The 7,102-nt window shown below is 39.5% G+C and overlaps 1 long non-coding RNA gene across 1 annotated transcript; it reads right to left on the reverse strand.

The window, feature by feature from the left end:
- Positions 1-877: 877 nt before the first annotated feature.
- LOC121066979 lies at positions 878-6,131 on the reverse strand. Its single transcript, XR_005818044.1, has 3 exons — positions 6,055-6,131; positions 2,947-3,073; positions 878-1,084 (listed from the first exon to the last, which is right to left on the reverse strand). It is a non-coding gene; the product is annotated as an uncharacterized LOC121066979 (long non-coding RNA).
- Between the last annotated feature and the right edge of the window lie 971 nt (positions 6,132-7,102).

Genomic DNA, 7,102 nt, shown 5'->3' on the forward strand with positions numbered 1-7,102 from the left:
CCCAACAGTGCTGTAATAGAAGTTTTTTAGGGTGGCCCCTCTGCACAACAGCTGTTTCACAGTCTGATAGTAGCGTCTCCAACCAGCTGCTTCAGTTTGCTCCTGGCTGTCACTGCAATAGGTTAATAGGAACAGAGGCAAGAGAAGGGCCTAGGCCAGCATAAAGCAGAAATAACAAAATTTTCTGCCAAAAGGGAGTGTGGGATAAGAACTTTAATGGGCAAGCAAACAAAGAATCAGACTGAAGCCTGAGGCGCTTCAGTGTGTTGGCAACAGACAAGCAGTCCTGGAACAAGTGCAGCCCAGAGTCTCAATTTGAAATGACTGTGTGGCCCCCATGCCAAAAAAGTTTGGCTCTGTGTACACGTGTGTGCATGTATATCTATATCCCCACACCAAATATGTAGTTGTGATAATCATGTAGTAAATTACAGAGCCATATGATAAACTGCATGTGCCTTTGACCACCTCACCTGCCCCCTGCCAGCTAATCCATCTCCACTTGGATTTACTCTATCATTCCAAACGGAGGCTTTAATCCTGCAAATACTTATGTGTGTGCTTAACTTAAAGCACTTGAACAGACCAGTTGAAAAGAAGTTTGGCTGCATGTGATTCCAGCATCGGCTCTAGGTGGAATTGCAGTCCTCCCTTTTGCATTCAGTGGAAGCAGTTTTGCCTTGTGAGTTCTGTTAGCTGGTGGGACCACTGCTCTAGCACTGGTGCTGACTGCTGGGTCTGTGTATGCCATGGATAAATGCATGTTATTCCACAGGCTTCAGTAGCTTTACTCCAATTTACATCAGTGAGAATCTGCACTGTTGATAAAGAGGAGTTCATAAGGATTACTGTACCCCATCTACAAACACTAGCTGAATATCAGTCCAAGCATAGAATGAGGGCAGGGTGCCTGTACCAAATTCCTGACTCCCACAGGGTGGGGTGCAGGCTGATGGTGTTGTTTTGCCATGTGATCTACACAGCCACCCTTGTTCCATGTGTGTAAGGAAGGTCTTGCAGAGCTTCTGTCACCTGTTCTCTCGTGGCTTCGGCTCCAGATTTTCTCTCAGTCCCCTTCCATAAACTGTGCAGAAAACAAAGAGAAAGGCAGCAGAAAAGAAGCGTAATTGTATACTGCAAAATAACATTCATAAGTCACACAAACACTAAACCCTACGTATAATGAATCTGTCCTTTAGGGACAGTCCTTTCCATGTCATTGTCTGGTACTTATGTTGTTGTTCATCTAGCTAATTACTGCTTTGAAAGGTATAGTCCTGCTGTCATGCCTAGATTAGCAGCAAGTGTTTGGCCAGCTACTTTCTTGTCACAGTTGATAATTATTTAATGAGTTCTGTTCTTCCCTAGGAAAGCAAGATTGGGATAGAATTGGACTTATTTTATCACAGTAGCATTGCTGCGCCTGTTGGCAGGTTTGACAGCAACAGGGCTGGATTTCAGTAAGACAGAAGAAGAAGAATTTCCATAAGTAGCTCCTGAACCAGTTGGAAGCAACGGGGAAATTAATAGTAATGAGTGAATCTCAATAGATACCGACTCATTACTATGTTAGCTGCCAGTCTTTTCCTGCAGCTGCAACCATGCTGGAAACTGGGTGATGCTCTTAACTAAAAGAAAAGCCATCAGAAGTTAGTACAATATGTTGCTAAAATGGGAAATGTAACTTCAGATCTCCAGATTTCTCCATCTGCAGGGGGCCTCTGAAGTCACATTACCATTTTTTTGCAATAGGAATCTATTGATAAATAAAAGCATCATCAACACGACCATATGGACCCTTCTTTCAGGTTACCTGTCTGGAAGAACATTTGGAAGAATGAAGGTGGGTAAAGAAGCTCTGTGTTGAGACCAGGTTAGAACAACACCGGCGAACGCTTACTGTATGTGTAGATACCTGCTACCATGGGGTATATTTTAAACACTCTGTGGTGTCTGTTCCCTATCATTTTCCATGCCTGTCTGGAAATTTTCAGAAATAAACAGAGAACTGCTTACGGCAAACGTTAACTCATTGAAAGCAAATACCAAAAACACACACACACACACAAAAAAGTAAAAAATACCAGATTGAAATTTTAAAAAAATACATTTTTATTTAGTTTTTCATTTAAAAATCTTAAATAGTTCTTTCCTGTTAGCATTTCATTTCAAGGAAAATTTGGGAAGAAATTTTATTCTGTTTCAGAAAGGGAAAAACACATTGACAAATGTAGAAAAAATGGAAACCATTGTTCCTGATCATCTTTACTGTTTGCCCTTCCCCTAAGTTGTGTTTTTCTTCCCAAAGCTGTACAAGCCTTCTAATTCTTCAAGGCTGTAAAGCATGAGTCTCTTTTTTCTTTAAGGTTACAGATTTGTTTTGAGTTCATATGCAGTTCCTTCCACTGTCTGCAAATCTCTCCGCAAAACATGATGCACCTGGTATGTATGAGGTGCACTGGTGGGTCTAGCTGTCAGTCTGAGACCGTCTCAGTTTTCTGGAAGTTCAAAAATTGTTTTGCCTAGAACTGGCATTGAGTCATCAGCTAAGCACCACCAGACAATGCCGTGATGTCCTACATTGAAGTGCCTTCTATATGGTCACATCACTCAAGACAGCAGCAGTAGCCAGACGGGGGAAGGTTGGTTTGTCTGAAATAAATGACCTGAAAAGCTGGAGGACTGCTGGTCTCAGCAAACTGCTCCTGTAAACAGCAGGAGCAAGTGAACTCTGAAAACATATGAATTTCTTGTTAAGCAAGCATCCCCAGTAATGCTAATAAATAATAATAATTTATACAAGGTATACAGAATGGACAATGTATGACTATCTTTTAGTATTAAATCTAATATTTTTTCTAAGCAAAACAGTTTCTTATCTGGCATATTTTCAGAATTTTCTGTGAGGCAACATCAGCATTTTAAATGGTCTAATTCTGAACTCACCAAAACCAGTGAGAAGCTCCTTGTGACTCCAGTGGCTTCTACATCAGGGCAGAAGTATTGAAGATGATTACTTTCTCCTGCCTATGGGTCTTCATCATATGTTATGACGTGGTAACTGCAAGTTTTTCTAGGAAAGCAAAATTCAAAATGAAAATATAATGTTTTGTAAATATTCAGACTGAAAGGAGATTAAAATGTATGTTTAAGTAATCTGGGAGGCTCCTGCCAGCAAACATGGATTCCTTTCCATGAACTGGATGACTTTCTTTCTGTGGCACACTGTCTTGTTCTCCTAAGAACACCAATGAGATGGAGCGATACCACCCTGTACATTCATAGCTATAAGCAGCACTACTACTGCAATTTAGTCGCCAGCACTTTGACATTTTTCACAACTACATTTAAACTAGTAGCACAGAAGTAACAGATCTATTAGGAAGTCTACTACTACATTTTTGTCAGGTCTAAAAGCTATAAGTATGTTTTGCTCCTGTTACTGGATTTGGCATCCAATGAAAGAAACTACATGTTTATCTGTTGGCAAGCTTATATACCAATTTCTTTGGAGATGTTTTCCTTATGCTGGTAGAATAAATGAGTTGCATTCTGTGCTGATTTATTTACAAGAGCTTGTACAAAGGTGCTGAGAAGAGATTCTATGCCAACGAGGATGCTGTTTTTACAGTTTGGAATTTATTTTGTCTATACACACGTTGATTTACAGAGCTGTGGCTTCGCTCTGGATGCCATTTTCCTTGCAGATAACCAATTACTGAGTCACTCCAGAGATGTGGGAGGTTTCAAGTGATGTAATTCTTTCTTCACCTCACTAACAATCTATTCTGTGTTAAACTCACTGTCATCCAACGAGAGGACCTTGTCACAAGTGAAAGGGGTTTAGCTGTTTATCTTGAAGACTCCTAAGCTTATATCAAAGGTTTGGATAACCTGTACTTGCTGAAGTAAGGGACTGAGGGCATAAAAGCAAAGTACCACCTTCTCTGATGTATCCTTTACCCTTCCTGCCTCACGGGCTGAGCTATGCTGTGATGTTTGGCACCGGAAAAAAAAAAAAAAAAAAAGCCTAAATCCAAATATCCACTAGTCTGGAGAGATTTTAGGGCTGGATTTGCATCTGATCTTTGCTGTCACTTTCAAATGCATGCACATTTTCACAATAAGCTAGTATTGCCTATTTCTCCTACCAGATATGGTTGCATACTGTTAGAACTAGTGTTTTTCAAGGCTACTAATTATTTATACCTTGAATTTACAATCTCTTAGTGTTTCTGTCAACTCTTTCTATATCTATCTCTACCCATCTGTCTATATAGAGTTTTGGTGATGTTCCAGGCAGCATAAGAGGTTGGTCTGGACCCGGGCTCTAGAAAAGGGCACATCTATGCTCTTTTGGTTCTCCACATACCTTGTATGACCAGATTGAAATAGGATTTACTTCTCTCTAGCACGATATCCAGCTCCAGCCTGGGTGGGGAAGGATGCCACACAGTTGTGTGGCATATCACAGGCATATCACATGCCCACGCCCAGACAGTGTTAATGTGGGTCCTTGCTTCCTCCACTGAATCTATCCCCTTGTTATCATTTGCCCCTTTCGGTGCTGTGGCAGAAGAGTTTAAGCCTCCTATGGAGGTCTTATCAGGAAGACAGTGTCTGAAGGAACTTCACCCACTGTAGAAATCATAAAGATAAGGGGCAACTCTATTACATTTTTTGCAGTTATTCAGGGAAATGGAAAACAAGAATCACAAGTACTTAGAAAGAAACCCTTGTCTACTCAGTATCAGTGGAGTATGACTCCCAACAATACATTTCTCTGTGTAAAAATCAAAAGGAGTTCTGCCTGCAGAACAAATACAGGAGGAAAGTAAGCAATAGGTAATTGCTTTGTGTATAAACTAATTAGCAGTGCAAAATGCAAGTAGCAATAATGCCCTTTCATTCAAGACATTCTCATTTTATTTTGAACTGGGCATGCATGTGGTAATGTTTTAAAGCACTGAACATTTACTCATTTGACAGGGGTGAATGACACAGAAGTCAGCATCTTGCGATCAACAGGAAAAGAAGGGAAAAGAAGAACACTCGCTATTCTGATGTCATCTCCCATTGTTATTGTTGTTGTTCATCCAAATAATGGAATTCTGGAAGCAAGACCATAAATCTCAAAGCTCAGCATTGTCTCATTCAGAGATCAAGGTCCTTGTTGCTGATTGATTCATGCATTTTTCATTTGGCTAGCTAATATCCTTTAAATGGAACAGACACTTAGGCAGTGAAACTGGAGCCATTCTTCCCTCCCCCAAGAGGTTTTAGTGTATAAGTTAAGCAATTCCTCAGATGATTTTTGGTAGAAAATATTATTCATGCAAAACAATATTATTCACCTCAAAAGTCTAACATTAATTTTCTCCACAATGAGCCTAGTGCTATTCTGCGTTAAAAGCACTCAGCTCTTAAGGTTAGATTGTGATACCTTTCTCAAGTTGAGTAATGCCTAATTCTTTGAGTTATCCCACTGGAATGAAGAATTAAGATACCACTTGACATGGGAAAGAGTATCACAATCAAGCCCTTAATGAAATTTGTAGAAGCTGGGAGTGTTCTCTACAAGAACAAGTCTGTAATCCATATTTTTCTATTTTTCTGGATGTGTTCTACTTAATTTGTAATCTTTAGAGAGCTTCATGGTAGTGACCTGCTGTAGCTACTTGTAGTTCTCTCCAACTTTGATAATTTTAAAGTTGTCTGAGTTTCTATAACCAATACAATCCTAGACAATTCGCCCTTCCTTTCAAAATTCCAAATATTAACTCCTTATAAAAACATTTTAAACTATATTTTTTCAAAAATCCAGGTAAAATAGCTATTCTGGGATCACAGAACTCACTAGGCTTGACATGGAATAAAGACAGAGTACAAACAGCTGTGCTGTAAGAGTTATTTGGGTTTTATTCTGACCTTTAGATAAATTCTAGTTTATCTCAGACTTAGGATATAAACCTCAATATGTCGAAGACTGTGAATGTCTTTTCTCTTTGTTCCTGCTTCAGTCTTGCCACATTGTCATCTCTTTAGAAATCTTACCTTCTTGCTAAATAACAGGATTCCTCAAACATTTCCTTGCACTGGGAATCCAGGTATCTCAAAGAATATTTTTTCTTACTGTTGTACGCACAAAAGTATATCTTGAACCTGTAGTACCTCCTAAAATAGAGAAAAAGATATTTGGATTGCTGCTCAGCACAAGCAAGATTTAGTAGGATTGCACAGTGTCAAGACTGAAACAGTAACCCTAATACTTTATCCATTTGTGCCTGCCCAAATGAGGCATGCATCAACGGAAGTAGCAGATTTTTAACAATGCAGCAATGCATACTGCCTGATGGAAGACAGGACTGCATCCAAGGTAGCCTCTTCCAATTCATGTTTCTGGAGGATTCCCACTAAAATTTACTTTCAGTCATAAAACACGTCATGCCTTGTGGCACACGGAATCTTTTTCCATCAGTGCTTGAAGAATGTATTTGAGCTCCTGAAAAAAATGTGTACTCTTCCTGAACAGATATTTGGGTTCCGAGTGATTCCAATGTGGTCAGGGGGAGTTGACAATGACAGAAATGATAATGGATAACAGGCTGTTGGAATCTGTGCATCAACAGCTGAGATGTACCCTTGTTTTGTCTGGGGAAAAAAAAAAAAAAAAAAAGGAGTGTTGAAAGCAGCTGAAAACTTCCCATTGGTGTTAATTCATCATCAAAAAAGAAGTCTGACAGCACAAAGAAAATGGCAGTGGAAGACCTAAATAGTGTGAATAGAGAACAGTAAGTTAGAAAGAATTGTAAAATGCAGACTGCCTTTGGAGAGCAGTGCTGTTCTTCCACTTGTTGTCAAACATCCCACTACTAAGAAAAATGGAAATCTAACACAGCCAAGGCTAGAGAAATAACTGATAGTTTGGGGTTATATATTTAATTAAAGGGGGAAGAACATGACATTTAAGTCAAAAGAAAGGCAGATTGCTAAGAATGTGATGTATAGAAAGAATACAGTGCATGTTCTGCAGTATGATGCCATGTGTTCGTTGGACTCAGCTTTGCTGGTTGAGGTAGGACCATATCCAGATGCTAAGAGA

The sequence above is a fragment of the Cygnus olor genome, chromosome 3, assembly GCF_009769625.2.
Source record: "Cygnus olor isolate bCygOlo1 chromosome 3, bCygOlo1.pri.v2, whole genome shotgun sequence".
Classification (NCBI taxonomy): Eukaryota; Metazoa; Chordata; class Aves; order Anseriformes; family Anatidae; genus Cygnus; species Cygnus olor.